The sequence below is a fragment of the Rhinatrema bivittatum genome, chromosome 2 (genome assembly GCF_901001135.1).
Source record: "Rhinatrema bivittatum chromosome 2, aRhiBiv1.1, whole genome shotgun sequence".
In the NCBI taxonomy this organism is placed as follows: domain Eukaryota; kingdom Metazoa; phylum Chordata; class Amphibia; order Gymnophiona; family Rhinatrematidae; genus Rhinatrema; species Rhinatrema bivittatum.
In genome coordinates, this window is record NC_042616.1 from 659,291,968 (window position 1) to 659,309,280 (window position 17,313).

A 17,313-nucleotide genomic window follows, 5' to 3' on the forward strand; every position below is an offset into this window, starting at 1 on the left:
CCGCCAGCCCTAATTTAAATATTTTAGATTACTGAATCGCGCGCACAGAACACTGGCCTGTGCTCGCCCGCTCTCCCGCGAACTTTACTGTATCGGTCTGAAAGGGTGCAGAGCAGAACAAGGTGACTTCCCCTTACCACTTACCATAAAAAAAAAAAAAATCAAATTCTGGTGTCACCTCATTAACAGCAACACAAACTCCCTCCACTATCAAGAACATTGTACTGTATAATACAAAATCCTGCAAAAACTGTACTTGGGACCTATAGGAAGCCTGCCATATCATAACACCCTAACTGCCAGACTCAAAACAGTAACAATCCTACCTATAAAAAGGCAATACTGCAAATATTACAACAGGCCCTAAAACACTAATATACCTCCTGTGAGGAAAACTGAACAAGTCCAGCTGCTGTAGGTCCCTATATAGAAACAACATGCTATCAGAATACCTCACCTAAGTCACAGATGTAAAACACAGACAGACCCTTGCCAAATACAAAATAAAGAGACCATAAAATATAAATACAAATGCGCAGAGAAAAACTGAACTGGAAACCGCAGTGCAACAATGGAAAAACAGAAACATTGCATTCCTAATAAAACATCAAACAATACAATCAAGAAATATATCAATAATAGGAAAATCATACTAAAAAAAAGAATATATTAAAACAACTGATATAGAAACATAGAAATGATGGCAGAAGAAGACCAAACGGCCCATCCAGGCTGCCCAGCAAGTTTCGCACTTTTTTTTTTCTCATACTTATCTGTTACTCTTGGCTCTTAGTAACCTTTGGTTCTATTTCCCTTCCACCCCCACCTTTAATGTAGAGAGCAGTGTTGGAGCTGCATCTAAGTGAAATATCTAGCTTAATTAGGGGTAGTAACCGCCGCAATAAGCAAGCTACACCCATGCTTATTTGTTTACCCAGACTATGTAATTCAGTCCTTGTTGATTGTCTGTATATAGATCCACTTTTCTTCATTCCCCCTGCCGTTGAAGCAGAGAGTTATGCTGGATATGCATTGAAAGTGAAGTATCAGTCTTTCTTCTCTGCCGTTGAAGCAGAGAGCTATGCTGGATATGCGTGAAGTATCAGACTTTCTCCCCTGACGTTGAAGCAGACAGCTATGCTGGATATGCGTGAAGTATCAGTCTTTCTCCCCTGCCGTTGAAGCAGACAGCTATGCTGGATATGCGTGAAGTATCAGTCTTTCTCCCCTGCCGTTGAAGCACAGAGCTATGCTGGATATGCATTGAAAGTGAAGTATCAGGCTTATTTGGTTTGGGGTAGTAACTGCTGTAAAAAGCAAGCTACTCCCGCTTTTTTGTGAATGCAAATCTTTTTTTCCACATTCATTCACATCCTTTAGACTTTATGGATCCACAGTGTTTATCCCACGCCCCTTTGAAGTCTTTCACACTTCTGGTCTTCACCACTTCCTCCGGAAGGGCATTCCAGGCATCCACCACCCTCTCCGTGAAGAAATACTTCCTGACATTGGTTCTGAGTCTTCCTCCCTGGAGCTTCAAATCGTGACCCCTGGTTCTGCTGATTTTTTTCCGACAGAAAAGGTTTGTCGTTGTCTTTGGATCATTAAAACCTTTCAAATATTTCAAGGTCTGTATCATATCACCTCTACTCCTCCTTTCCTCCAGGGTGTACATATTTAGATTCTTCAATCTCTCCTCATAAGTAATTTGAAGAAGACCTTCCACCTTTTTGGTCACCCTTCTCTGGACCGCCTCCATCTTGTCTCTGTCCCTTCGGAGATACGGTCTCCAGAACTGACACAGTATTCCAGGTGAGGCCTCACCAAGGACCTGTACAAGGGGATAATCACTTCCCTTTTCTTACTCGATATTCCTCTCTCTATGCAGCCCAGCATTCTTCTGGCTTTAGCTATCGCCTTGTCACATTGTTTCGCCAACTTCAGATCATTAGACACTATCACCCCAAGGTCTCTCTCCTGCTCCGTGCACACCAGTCCTCCTCCCCTCATCGAATACAGTTCATTCAGATTTCCACTCCCCATATGCATGACTCTGCACTTCTTGGCATTGAATCTCAGCTGCCATATCTTCGACCACTCTATATAGAACATCCAATAATTAAAATCTAATAAATTATTTTTAAATTTCCCAAACACCAATAAAATATTTCAAAACATCAGAAACATCAAATGATAACATTAAAACTAACAAGGTTTAAAAAATTCCCCACTCTCCATACCTTGAAACTTGGTTTCCAGTCATCCTGAGATTGCTGTGGATTAGGAGGCACACAATCTTTCTCCTCTTTATTAAACACACACATATGCATGCTCATTCTCACTCACACACACATGTTCCCTCTCTCTCTCTCACACACACATGCTCACGTTCATTCTCACTCATACACACGTTCTCTCAAACACAAATGCTCTCACAGACACATGCACTCACACACATGCTCTTACATGCTCACACACACATGGTCTCACAAACGTGCTCAAACACACATATGCTCTCACAGACGTGTTCTCCCACATACATGGCCTCACACTTGCGTGCTCTCAGACACACACTATCTCATACACACATGCTCTCACAGACACACAAGTGCTCTCACACATGTGCTCTCTCACAAACAGACATACTCTCACAGACACATATGCTTTCTCTTATACCCACGCTCTCACAGACACACAAGTTCTCTCATACACACAAGCTCTCACACACATTCTCATACATACATGCTATCACTGACACACACATGCTCTCACAAACACACATGCTCTCACAGACATAAGCTTTCACACACATCACACATGCTCACTCATACACATGCTCTCTCATACATGCTCTCACAGACACACATGCTCTCATACACACATGCTCTCACAAACACACTCTTCTATCATTCACATAGGTTCTCACACTCACTCTTGTCTGCACCTCTTTCTCTTTATTTCCTGGAGCCTGTGGGGAGGGTGGGTCATGTGGCTTCCTCCTCTCTCATGCTGCCAGTGGGCTGGGATATGATGGCCCTGCAGCATTTTTCAGTCTTCATCCGCCACCGGGATGGGTGTGCTGGTGGCCTGTCGGGCCTCTTTCGATCTTCAGCCATCAGCAGGATAGGTGCACTGGTGGCTTATGGGCCTCTTTTGATCTTTGGCCGGTGGTGGTCTGTCGGGCCATCTTTGATCTTCAGCTGCCAGCAAAACAGGTGTGCCAATGGCCCTGCTGCCTCCTTCAGTTTCTGGCTGGGGTATGCTGGTGGCCTATTGGGCCGCTTCTTTCATGGTGTGGGCTTTCTTTTTTCTGTACTTGCAGAGAGAAAAGAAAGAAGAGGGATCTGTTATGGTCTGGCAGACCCCTAGGGGTCCGCAGACCACAGGTTGGGAACTACTGTACTAGACCTTTGCCAGGGAAATCTGAGAGTCTTGTCCTGTATGTTTGTTTTAATAGATTGTAAGCTCTGTTGAGAAAGGACTGCCTTTTGTGGATGTTTGTACAGCACTGCTTATGTTGTGTAGTGCCAAAGAAATGTTTTTTAGTAGTAGTAGATGGGGGAGGTGGTGGCTTATGGTGCTGGCTCTGGCAGCTGCAGGTCTTAAGGTCTTGCATTTAATTTACTCTTGGTGGACGACATTGCTGTATCAAACTGAAAATGCAGGATACTATGAGCATTGACTAGATCAGGCAGGCTGGACCTAGCCTGCCAAGTTTGTTTGGTCAGCCCGCCAAGCTTTTTGTTCATGTGGCTGGATTCGGCCTACAGAGGAATTTTTTTTTTTTTTATTAATCCATGGCTGGTGGGCAGAAGAGGTGCTGTGTTCATGCCATTGATCAATGCTGTCAGTGGGGAGGGCAGGCCTCACCAGTGGCAGAAGAGGCACTAGGACCCGTGTCATTGTTGGAGGCTGCTGACATGATGGCCAGGCCCAAATAGCAGGCATTATTGATGGAAGTTGCTGGTGGGGAGACCAGGCCCCGCCAGTGCAGACTCCCTGACTTGCAGCACTGAGCAAAGCCACTGGGAGACAGGCCCTCCAGTGTGAATGGTAGTAGATATGTAAGGGAAAAGAAGGAAGGGAAAGAGGGGGTTGAGAGGGAAAGTGGGGTTAATGAGGGCAGGGGAGTAGGAAGGATGGGTGAAGAAAGGGATGAAAAAGGGAAGGGGAAAAAAGGGAGAGGAATAATGTCAGAGGAGCATGAGATGATGGAAGGGAGCAGGATAAGTGAAGGAAGGGGAAGGAAAGGATAGAAGGGGGAGGGAGAGGGAGGGGAGTACATATATGAAAATAGGAGGGGTAAGAGTGACAGTAGAAAGAGGGTAGGGGGTACACCACACAAACACATCTCAGGGGGGCAGATGCAGAGGAAAGAGAAGCCAGGGAGCAGGGACTCGTGTTGTGACAGGGTTACCAACTTCCAGAAAATCTAGAAATATTATTACTAGCATTTATTTGCCACACATCTGGGAACCCCGTGTTCCCCCCCGTTCTAAGTATTTCAAATCATCCATTGCTCCCCTCCCTTCTTGAGCAAACTCTGATCTGGTCCGCCCCTCTTAGGAAATTCCAAAGGGGGAGCTCCCTTACTTGATGATTTGAAATTTTCTAGGTGGCCCTTGCCTGGAAAAAAAGTTTGACGCTAAGGCTGGGTCTGTCCAGTCAGCTCAGTGTACACCTGCGGGAGGCGCCGTGCTCCTCTCCGGCGGGAGAGATAGGCTCCGGCCCAGGAAGAGGGATTTTTATCCTTATTGCCGATACTAGCTGGGGGTAAAGGCAGCGAGCCTCACGTTGGTTGTGAGGGCAGCGTGCTGAAGTGCATTCGCTCTTCTGTTGGTTTGCTGGTTGCTCGTGACAACGGGCGGCAGAGCGCGCGCGCGATCCGTCCGCTCCGCCCCGCCCCTCCCCTCCCCCCCCCCTCCGGCTCGTCTCACGGCGCTGCAGCCGTTCAGTAATTGACTCCTCTCCTCGGTAGCTCTGAGTTTTTCATGCAGAGACGCTTTTGGGGGGTTTGTTTTCAACCTCTTGGATCGTGGGCTGAAGGAGAAGGCGCTTGGTCTTGCTCGGCGCCCTTTGCCTTATTGAGGAGGGCCTCGGGCCTTCCTGCACACTTCTCTCCCGAGGGTCCCCGTAAGGGAGGCCGAGCTCCGGCTCCCCAGTCCTGTTGCCGCCCGTTATTTATATGGTGATCCCGCAGGTCAGTGACTTGAGCTCACCAGCACTCTTTTACGTTGTTGCATTTTAAACCGCAGAATTTGCTGCCCTCTGCTTACGTTTTTCACAGACGATGTTCTGAGATCTAAAAGCAGACAATTCTGTTTGTGGAATGCCCTAAGCTCTAGCACAAGTAATCAATGTTTGCGCATAGAAAATGAGTGTAATCATTTCTGCCTCTCTGTACTCCGAGGAGTTTTGTAACATTGCATTTTAGCACATGAAGGATTTATTTTCTTGTTGAAAAAAATTGGTGAGAATCTTCAAGTGGTTACACTACAAGCACGATTGCATATAAGTTGGTGTAATGTCTGTATACTTTAGAAAAGATGTTTTATACATTTGAGAAAAATCAACACAGTGTCGCACATGAGCTTGCAAAGTAATCATGTACAGGGTAAAAGCGATGTAAATTCTGGTGTATCTCTCAGGATTGCTGCGTTGGTACCCGTTCTGTGTTTACCTTAATATTGCAGGTCATAGTCTGGCTGCTAGCCAGCCACTATTCTTCCCCAGGTCCTTTCTTTCTCACCCCCTCAATTATGTGTTCCCTCCTATGTTCAAACTCGTAGCCATCTGTCTCTTGTGTGAGGACGTCATGTATTTTTTTTGTGTGTGTCAGAAAGTGATTACAGAACTGTTTAAGAGTAAACTGTATTGGTTAGCTTCATCCTAGTATTTTCTACTTTCGATGGCCAGATTTTGTCACTGTTAAAATGCAGGTGTCTATAATGTTGTACAGGGGTATAAAAAGTTTCACAGAACCCACACACTTCTCTTTAGTTTTTGCATGCCAAAATAAAAGAAGTAATGAGATGCACTCCAGAATCATTCATCATGTATAAACTTTGATCTAAACTGAATCAGGCTGATACAGTAAAGTTCGCGGGCGAGTGCCTGCTCTCCCTGCACGCGCACAGGCCACTCTCCTGTGCGCGCGATTCAGAAAAAAAAAATATTCAAATTGGGGCCCGCGGTAAAAAGAGGCGCTAAGGACACTAGCACGTCCCTAGTGCCTCTTTTTGGACAGGAGCGGCAGCTGTCAGTGGGTTTGACAGCCGGTGCTCAATTTTGCTGGCGTTGGTTCTCAAACGCGCTGACAGCCATGCGTTTGGAAACCGGCCGCTGGCAAAATTGAGCATCCGGTTTTCAAGCCGTGGGCCGATTAAAATTTTTTTTTTTAAATTTTGGATTATTTTTAACTTTTGGGACCTCAGACTTAATATTGCCATGATATTAAGTTGGAGGGTGTACAGAAAAGCAGTTTTTACTGCTTTTCTGTACATTTTCCCGGTGCCGAGAGAAATTAACGCCTACCTTTGGGTAGGCGCTAATTTCTGAAAGTAAAATGTGTGGCTTGGCTGCACATTTTACTTACTGTATGGCGCGGGAATGATTAATAGGGCCATCAACATGCATTTGCATGTTGCGGGCGCTATTAGTTTCGGGGGGAGGGGGTTGGATGCACGTTTTCGATGCGCTATTACCCCTTATTGAATAAGGGGTAAAGCTAGCGCGTAGGAAACGCGCGTCCAAACGCACTGTACTGTATTGGCCTGAATATGTAGGGAGAGCAATTTCCAAAGCAATTTAAAAATTGCCCTCATACTTGAAGGTTGAGGGCATTCCACCTTCCAATCAAACTACAATGGGGAAAAGGAAGCAAGTTTAAAAAAAACAAAAAAAGTCCAGGTTGCTAATTTGGTACCTGATCCACTAAGGGTTTTCCCAATAGACACAAAAATGTATGTATTTATTTATTTAACATTTTTCTATACCGACCTTCATGGTTAAATACCATATCAGATCGGTTTACATCGAACAGGAGTATATAACTGAGATAAAGGAAACAAAAGTTACATTTAACGAGGACCGTGAACTTGGAAGCTTGGAAGCTTCCAAGTTCACGGAAAAAAAAGTGAACGGAAAAAAGAGAGAAAAGCCTTAATGAATCTGGCTCTTGGACTGGTATGGCTTGACAGAAAATCAGCACTGGTGCCTGCAGACCTGCAATCGAATTTTCAAAGGGAAACTGCTCGCAGAGTTTTTCCTTTTGAAAACTTAGACTAGTGAGGGAAAGTTAGTACTTTTGTCCTGTGTACATTTCATCTGCTTTGCAGTAGGTGAAAAGTACAGGCATGAAAGTATGCACAAAGACTTCAAAATTAAATTTCTGCATTTAGTTTCCCTCCCAACCTAGCCCTGCTGCTTTTATCTCCCACCATGCTGTTCACAATGTAGGTATTTTTATCTCCATGGTGGGGAATAATTTTCAAAGGGCATTTTTACTTGGGTAAACAGGTGTTTACCCACATAAATAGTTTTGAAACTTACCCTCCCTGAAAATTAACCCCTTTTTAGCCTGCTTTTCTTTTATACTTTATTTTCTTTTATGATTCTTGCAACACATACAGAAAATGACAATCACAAAATTAATTTAGATTTTGGGCTTCCTGTCTGTCTGTTTGTCCCCCTAAATAACTTTTGTTTAATGTCATCTCCAGACCTGGCTGTTGTCTCGTCCTCTCTCCATTGTCCTTGGAGGTCATTTTTCCCTTCTTCCTTAAGAACATGTCTTACTGGGTCAGACCAAGGGTCCATCAAGCCCAGCATCCTATCTCCAACAGTGGCCAATCCAGGCCATAAGAACCTTGCAAGTACCCAAAAACTAAGTCTATTCCATGTTACTGTTGCTAGTAATAGCAGTGGCTATTCTCTAAGTCAACTTAATTAATAGCAGGTAATGGACTTCTCCAAGAACTTATCCAATCCTTTTTTAAACACAGCTACACTAACTGCACTAACCACATCCTCTGGCAACAAATTTCAGAGTTTAATTAAGAGTTTAATTGAGTGAAAAACAACTTTCTCCTTTCTGGTCCATGGTAGTCCTCTATCTCTATCCAGCTTAATTCCAGGAGGTCCTCTCCTTCTCTCCCCTGACAGACTGCTGTCCACTCTTATTCCACTTAACCCAGGTCAATCATGGATTCCTCTCCCCCTCTTTATCTTCCATTTCTTAATTCCTGTCTCTTTCCTTATTTCTTCTCTTTCCCCTTATACTGTCAACTCCAGCTCCATGGTAATGGTAATTTATTTTTGATAAACCAATTTTTGCAATTGTATCAAAATTAAAAATTAAAAAGGTAGTACAATATGGCAAACTAACATACAAAAAATAAACACACATTAAAACACAAAAAAATTACAATCAATTTGAAAATAAAATAAATCCAAAAAACAATATCAAGTTCCCCATATCTCATAAGTGTTTCAGCAATTCAAGAAGAGCATTTTCTTTTTCTTTGTTTGAACCATTCTATTCACTATTTTGATACAGCTCTCCCCTCCTGTCTCTCTGTCACACCAGTGACAGAGCACGTGGCAGTAGTGGGAAATGTTTCTCATCAATTTGATAATCCATCTTTCCTCTGCTTTCCTCAGTGTGCAGCAGATTGATGGCTGCAATCAGCCCCTTTCACCTCCACCTCCGCTAAACTTGTGGCAGTGTGGTTTGAGGCTTCTAATGAGTGCAAATAAACCCCCTATCTGTCCCTCTTCCTTCTGATCTGCAGCAATGCGAGGTGAAGTTTTCGGGGCCATAATACCAGTGATTAGCTGAGCTGCTGCCATAGGCCAGGAAAGTGAGAGTGCTGCGACTCTGTTTGGGAAATGAACCCAGTGGTCCCCTCTAGAGCTTCCCCTTAGGTCTTCATTTTTTATAGGCCTGGTGCATCAACATTATAAATTCGGAGGAAAATTCCGATTCCTGCCTTACACCTCCTTTCTTCCTCATTACCAGGATCTCCCCCGAACTTGGGTCCGCCACAGGCCAGGAAATTGAAAGTGCCTCACACTCACTTTCCTGGCCTGGCTGATCACAGGTAGCAGCCCTCTCATTTTCTCCCTGGCTAAACTTTCTTACATCCCTTCTGGAGGACTCCCCTAGGGTGATCTCCACGGACCGTAGGTTGGGAACCACTTATGTAATATATTACATAGCACAATAAAAACACAACACATGCCATGCTGGGTCAGACCAAGGTACATTGAGTCCATTATCCTGTCTCCAACCATGGCCTGTTTGGATCACAAGTAGCTGGCAGATCCTAAAAGATAGCTCTATGGCTTGTTACTCACAGGGATACAATGGCTATCTTTAGTCTACTTGGCAATAATATTTTATGGACTTTTCATTCAGGAGCTTGCCCACCTTTATTTTAAACCCTGCTCTGCTAGTTGTCTTGACCATCTCCTGTGGCAACTGATTCCACAGCCTGATTATATGCTGAATGATAAAGTATTTTCTAAAATTTGTTTTAACTTTGATGGTTAGTTTCATGGAATTTCCCCATATTCCACGTTTTGGCACTTTAGAAGTGGATTACATACAGTTACTGTAGGAATTGATATATCCTTTTAAAATTATTAATTCATATGCCTAACATCTTTAATTTGTAAACTGTTTTCTCCAAAATCTGTAGGTAGGAATCGAAAAGGAATTAAGAATAAAACAGATCATATTGCCTCAATATCATCCATGGCGTTACAGCACCTTGAGCATTATGTACAGTTTGGGTCGCCCCTATTTCAAAAAATGATATAGTGGAACAAGAAAAAGTGCAGAGGAGGGCAACAAAAATAAACAGGATGGGATGGCTCTGTTGTGATGACAAGCTACATAGGGTAGGATCTTTCAGTTTATAAAAGAGATAGCTAAGTGAGGACACGATAGAAGTTTAACAAATCATGAGTGGGGTAAAGGACAGTTATTTACCCTTTCAAATAATGCTAAAACAAAAAGCAATTAAATAATGCACAAAGGCAAAATTCCACAACTGATGACATGGGTTGGAGATCTTCGTTTATAAAATCATGGTGAAGCTCCATGTTTGATACCTGTCTTACACCACTATTAGCTGTTGGTTTTGAAAACTATGTATAACTTTACTCTGCATTTGCATTATTAGCTCTTTTGATATATACTTAGTTGTTAAGCTCCTTGATAGATTTTGTAATTTTGGGTCATTAAGAGCACATGATCTGTTCCAAACTTAACTGTAGGATGCTGTATTTTCAGAATATTCTTATTAACTTTAGGATGTTGAAAACAGTAACTGAGTCCCCTCTCTCATGATGGTAAAAGGCCATAATACATAATTACCCAAAGAATCCAGTTGTAGAGTTGGGGGTCTTTTCTTGATGCAGATATAGTTTTGCTTAAGAAAGGCAAAGACAAATTTAGCTGTGGGCTGTGGATCTTACAAATTAATATCATTAATACTAATATAAAAATATTGGCTAAGATATGATGTATAATGACTTGTTGGTTTTGTATAAGGTTTGTTAGCACATGAACTGTTTTTTTTGGTTTTGTTTTTTCTTTTTTGCTATTAGTGTGTTCTAGAACAGCCAAGAGATTTGGTTATTGTTTTTGCCCAGTTGAAGGAGGAGCAGGAATTATTTACCATTTAAAAGAAAGGGGAGTGTGTTGCTCGCTATTGCAGGCTTGAGGTGGGTTGTTAATTCAGTTCAGGTACAGTCCTAAACAGAAGGCATGGGGGGGAGGGGGGGTAACCTGCACCAAGCGGCAGTTATAATCCTAAACATACTGCTGGGTAGTCTTTATCTGCCATAATTTACTATGTTACTAAATCTGTGTGACTGGTGGTGCTGCTGTGAGCTCTAATCAGCAGTGGAGTGTAATAATAAGTGACTAAAAGAATAATTATTGTAGTAAATGACTTCTGAATATGATCCATAGAGAAAATACCCAGGTGTTCTTGAAAATGATCAATAATGGGCTTGTAATGTCATTGTTGCAATGTGCTTCCATATGTCTAAATCTCTGGAAAGCCAAAGAATGTAGCAGAAGCAGCAATCCTAAGAACCCTTCTCTTTTATTTCTGATTCGTGGATAATTTATTTACATATTCATGTATTCTGCAACATCCAAATACACTGTCCAGTGCAGATTCAAATTAATACTCATAAATACATTAAAACATCATATTCCCTTTTCATCATGCAGACTAGCCCACATCTGCGGGGATTCCTCTGTGTACTGGTAGATGGAGGCAGAAAGCTCTTTTTAATGTTTCTTTACAATATTACTACTACATATTTTGGGATAACAGGGTGGTTCTCCAGTAATTCTCTGCCTCCGTCTAAGAGGTGGTAGGCTGGGATAGCTGGTCACGAAGAAAAAAAAAAGAAAAGAAGGGAGAAGTATGGACGGAACCATAGGATAGAGGCTCAGAGATTCCCTTTGCGACCTGGGTAAGTCCCTTGAAAAGAAAAAAAAAGAGAAGCCGTAGTCTCATAAGGCAGTTCTGGGAGGGAGAATCGCACGCTCATAGGGAGCGGATGGTGTTTTTCGTTGTCGGGACACAGCTTGTCCTTTCTCCCCCTCCCGATGGCTCGGGGCATGGCCGAGGGAGGCTGGAAATGCGCCCAATGTGGTGCAAGGAGACAGAGCTCCATTGCGGGCTTTTTCTCCTAGAACAAACAGGATGGTAGTTCTTGCAGATGGGTGACAACATCAGATGGAGCCTGGCATGGAAAACTTTTTTGTCAGTTTCTAGAAGCTTTGACTGGCACACTGAGCATGCCTAGCATGCCACAATCGTTCATGCGAGATCCCCCTTCAGTCTCTTTTTTTTCTGTGGTGCAGTTGCCGCGTGGTTTTGGAGCTCAGGCTCTTATGAGTATTTTTCTTGTCTTTTCCCGATTCTTCTCCATCCGAATGCTGGGTCCCCCTTCTCCGGACGGTGTCCCCTCCTCTGCGGTCGATTCCTGGTGCACTGTTCTTCGGTGGCTGCTGGCTATTGACCGCACGCCGGTTATTTTTCTTCATGACGTCTCCAGTTTTCGCCGGTGCCCCCAGTGCCTGTGGACCATGTCCGTCATGGACCCACATGAGGTCTGTATCCTCTGCCTGGGGTCATCACACGACGTCCAAGGGTGTCAGCTGCGATCAGATGACCCACCCAAGGGCCGTCACGCGCAGCTTGATAAAATGGAGAAACTTTTTAGCTCCAAGAAGTCTGCTCCATCCACTCCTGCATTGGAATTATCAACTCCCGGGGGTCGAGGGAACAGCTCGATATGCTTTCCCTCTCTACACCCCCGGCGGCATCGTCTAAGGACTGTGGAGACACTGACCGCTGTTCCGCGGTCTCTCCACTTTCAAGGACATCAGGATCCTCAGCTTCCTTGGCTCCGGGGAAAGACCGGGCCGAGTATTTTGGGAGATACAGTAGCATGGAATAGACTTAGTTTTTGGGTACTTGCCAGGTACTTATGGCGTGGATTGGCCACTGTTGGAAACAGGATGCTGGGCTTGATGGACCCTTGGTCTGACCCAGTATAGGCATGTTCTTATGAAAACACAAGGTGAGATCCACTTACAATGCCCATGGCTGCCAGGGTGGCTACTGTGGGCATTGATGCCCATAGGATGGCCTGGCTCTGTGCTTCTGACCTAAGGCCAGAGGTCCAGGAGAAATTGGCTGACCACCCAAATTCAGGAGAGAATCTCTTTGGGGACAAGGTCATGGATGCGGTAGCCCAGTTGAAGGATCACCATGAAAACCCTTCAGCAGCTATCTGCCAGTACTTCGGACCCGCCATCCTCTGCATGGAAACCTCCCCCACCCAGTTCTAGGAGGACTTTTTATAGGTAGCGGAAATATTATCCCCCTGCCTCTGTCTCGCACGCCCCGCACTGCTTCCAGGGGCCGCTCCCATCAACAGAGGACTCCTAGGCCCCAGCTGGCCCCCCCCCCAACAGGTTCCAGCGACGGGGTTTTGACTGGAGGCGAGGGAGCATGAGTCAGCACATTGTACCCCTGCCACTTGATCCTCCAGTGGGGGGCAGACTTCTCTGTTTTGCCCATCGTTGGTGATCATCACTATTGTTCGTCAGGGGTTTCGACTAAACTTCAGAGAAATCCCGGAGGTCTCTCCCCCATGTCCATTGTGGGGTTTGCCCCCCCCAACAGGACATACTTCTTGCAGAACTCTCCGCCCTCCTATAGGCGGGAGCAGTTGAACCCGTTCCCTGTCACCACCAGGGTTGAGGGTTCTATTCGAGGTATTTCCTGATACCCAAGAGAACTGGGGGCTTGCGCCCCATTCTCGATCTCAGGGTGTTGAACAAATTCTTCAGAAGGGAAAAGTTCAAAATGGTTTCTCTGGGTACTCTAATCCCCCTGCTCAAAAAGGGGGACTGGCTCTGCTCCCTTGACCTCAAGGATGCCTATGCCCACATTGCCATCTTTCTCAGAGATAGGAAATATCTGTGCTTTGTGGGGGGGAAGACTCACTACAAATTCAGAGTGCTGCCATTTGGTTTGGTCTCAGCCCCTTGCATCTTCACTAAATGCCTGGCAGTGGTGGCAGTGCACCTCAGATGGCAGGCGGTGCACGTCTTCCCTCGCCTAGATGACTGGCTGGTCAAAAGCGACTCCCAAGCAGAAGTGCTTGTCGCTTTGGCCCTTTCCATTCGGGTGCTGCAGTCTCTGGGATTTGTTATCAACTACCTGAAGCCCCACCTCTGCCCGTCTCCCCAGCTGGACTTCATAGGAGCCAGACTGGACACTGCCCAGGAAAAAGCGTTCTAACCCCGTGATCAGGCTCTTGTCCTATCCTTGCTGGCAACCTTGGGGCACAACAGTCAGTACGTGAGTACCCACCTACTGCTTTGCTTGCTGGGCCACGTGGCAGCCTCTGTTCATGTTACCCCGCTAGCCTGTCTCTGCATGCGCAGAGCATAATGGATGTTGCGCTGTCGATTGGCAGCAGGCATCCCAAGACCTCGAGGCCCGTGTCTCTGTCACGCAACCTCTGAGGACCTCTCTATCATGGTGGGAGAACCTCTCCAGTCTGGAGCGGGGAGTGCCCTTCCAGGTTGCTCCACCTCAAATAGTGCTTTCCACCAATGCCTTTCCCCAGGGCTGGAGGGCCCATGTGGACAACCTCCAGACACAGGGTCAATGGACCGCTCAAGAAGCTCTGTGTTAGATAAACTTCTTGGAGCTTCGGGCAATGCGTTACACGCTTTGGGCGTTCCGCGACAGCTTTTCCCACAAGGCTGTCATGATCCTTACAGACAATTAGGTCACGATGTGGTACATCAACAAGCAAGGAGTCATGGGATCATTCCTCCTTTGACAGGAGGCTGTAGAGATCTGGTCCTGGGCTCTGTCGCAAGGGATGTCTCTGTGAGCTACATACCTGCCTGGACCGTGCTGGCGGACCGTCTCTGACACTCCTTTCACCTGCATGAGTGGTTGCTGGACCTGAAAGTGGCAGCCCAGATCTTCCACCTGTGGGCAACTCCGGATATGGACCTGTTTGCCTCCCCATTCAACTGCAAGGTGCGAAATGTTTGCTCCCTATTCAGAACGGATGGCCGTCCACCCGCCGATGCCTTCACCCTTCATTCCCGGAAGTTTAAACTCTTCTTCAGATTACCTCCTCTGATATTTGTTTCCACTGTATCGATGATAGTCCATCGAAGCTGTTCAAACATATGTTGCTGATCCCATGCAATGTTCAACCATCGGGGCTTCCATAGTTTTTGTATTGAGTCTCGATCTGTGCTCGATTAATCTAGTTTTTATTGCCCTGGAAGTCCGTCCGACATAAATCTTTGGGCAAGGACATTGTATAATGTACACAACATTTTTTGAAACACAGTTTGTATCTCTCCTTCTTCTTATGCAATAGCCTGACACTGGGTCAATCCATTCTGTCCCTTCGATTGTTTTCTTGCACATGTCACATCGAGCACATTTACTGTGCCGGCCCCTACTTTGTGTACTATTGGTCCTGCTGACAATGTCCGCATGTACCACTAGATCTCTAATATTCAGTCCTCTTGTGGTGGTAATTAATGGCACCTCTTCAAATACCTTGTGTAAAGACAATATGTGCCAGTGCTTTCGTATCGAAGATATGATTGATGTTGTTGTACTTTGGGGGTAATATGCACGTCAGTCTGCTCTGGTCTTTTTTATTCTGATTATTCAGAAGTTGTTCCCGATCCATGTATTTAGCCCTCTTATAGGCTTTGGTAATTATTTTTTCCTAGCGTGTAGCAGATGGACTCAGGACCAATGGGTATAGTGTACTCGTGCTAGCAGTTGGAGACGGATCAGATTTCAATCTGACGTCAGCACCTAGTACATATACCCCTGCAGGAAGTGCAGAAGCTCAGTATTTTTCCATCTCCAAAGCAGTTAGGAGCTATCTCACACTCGCTGAGCGTTCTACCAAATTTTAAAGAAAATTTCCTACCCGAAGACGAGCCCCGCACTCCTGCGGTGATACCTTCGGGTCCCTCCCCCAGTTGAGTTTCCCAAGGTGATTTCCGTGGTCCCTCGGAGGTAAGAGCCTCGGTCCGGTGGCCGAATCGCGGCAGGGACCTAGCCCCCGAGTGGGAAGGGCTCGGGCGCGGCATAGAGGCAGCCTCAGTCCGGAGCCGTTCACGGTGAGGACTTAGCCCCCGAGCGAGACGAGTTCGGGCGCGGCTTAGAGGCGGCGGGTGCACTTCCTCGAACTCGGTGGTGAAGGTAATCACCCTCTCCCCCCGCAGCCGGAGACCGCCCGTTTCGCAACTGGGAAGCGCCGAAGACAAGGTAAGGCGTACATCCTTTACTTACTGGTCTCCGAAGATCGAGGATTAGCAGGGTCTGCCCTCATGGAGACCCTCCAAGGAGGTCACCATCTTGCCCGCCCGCTCGCCGTCACCATCTTGGCCTTGTTCGCCGCCCTCCGCCCGATCGAGCGCTCAAATAAAGCTAAGTGCACAAGTTAACGGGCGCGTATCTTAGGCGCCCGAAAATATTGGGTGCACATTTAAGCTAGGCGCCCAAGGATTGGGCGCATATTATAGGTGCCGATAATTGTGCGCGTATTATAGGTGCCGATATTGGGCGCGCGTTATAGGCGCACATTGTTCGGCGCACATCAAGAATCCTCCGCGCACAAGCTTCGCGCACACTCTAAAGCGCATATTTACGGCTGAGAGCGCACCGGCGCATATATATATCTGACGCAATGGATCGCATAAGAGCCCATGCGTCCACAGAAGCGGCACCTCCAGAATCAGGCATAATAACTCTAGGCCTCTGCTCAGCATGCCACCTCAGAGCCGCACAGAGCGAAGAAGCAGACGCCCTATGCGCCCAATGCGAGGAAGCCCCTGGGAACTCCAGGTCAGGGCCAGTCTCACCCAAGATTCAGTGCTATCTCCTCAGGGAACACCCCGGACCTAGCAGGCCCCAGTGAGACCATTCCCCGGACGGGGACCCCCAGAGACCTGGCACCCCTCAACTTAGAACCTGCATCGCTCTCCTGGGTGGAATTATTTAAAGGGATTCATGCCTTTGTCAGGATGCAGTCTGAATCCCGAGCAGACCCATACGCACCGGAGGACCCTCATGCCCCAGGACCCTCGAGGCCTAGGCACAGGCTCCCACCACCCAGAAGCCCCACCTACGGGGACACGGATTACTCCGAGGAAGAAGTCGAGCTCCTCGAGGAGGGAGAACTTCCTTCAGGGACAGAGCCGCATCGAACCATGAGACGCTTCTTCATAAAGGAGGATCTTCCGGACCTGGTATCTCAATGCCGCTATCCCGAGTCAAGGCACCCCGGGGGAACCTACAATGAACCCCCTGCTAGAGGGCCTTCGACAGACGGCCCACCATTTTCCCCTCCTTCAGGCGGCACAACAGCTAATCGACCTGGAGTGGAATGCGCCGGAGTCCTCATTCAAAGGGGGTCGAGCCTTATCCACCATGTACCCCCTGGACCCTGCAACCAAGGAGCTGCTAGCGTGCCCCAAAGTGGACGCCATAGTGTGCGCAGTCGCTAAGTTCACCACTATACCAGTGGAGGGAGGGGTGGCCCTCAAGGACGCACATGACCGGCGCCTGGAAGCCATACTGAAACAAGCCTTTGAGGTAGCAGCCATGTCCCTACAAATTGCGACCTTCTGCACAGTGGTGACAAGTTCCTGCTTATCTCAAGCCAGGAACAACACCCCGGGAGAAGAAATGGAATCGGCTCTCTCGTTCCTCACTGACG

The 17,313-nt window shown here is 46.5% G+C and overlaps 1 protein-coding gene across 8 annotated transcripts in view; it reads left to right on the forward strand.

Annotated features, from left to right (window-relative positions):
- Nucleotides 1–4,885: 4,885 nt before the first annotated feature.
- CSPP1 (centrosome and spindle pole associated protein 1) overlaps nucleotides 4,886–17,313 on the forward strand; it is a 471,676-nt gene continuing 459,248 nt past the window's right edge. For 4 of the 8 annotated variants that reach the window (XM_029591424.1, XM_029591425.1, XM_029591429.1 and 1 more), the window contains exon 1: nucleotides 4,888–5,200. The gene's annotated coding sequence lies outside the window, so the exon portion shown is untranslated. Of the gene's footprint in view, nucleotides 5,201–17,313 lie in introns of all 8 variants that reach the window. The other 4 variants (XM_029591419.1, XM_029591426.1, XM_029591423.1 and 1 more) reach the window with 3 other exon arrangements.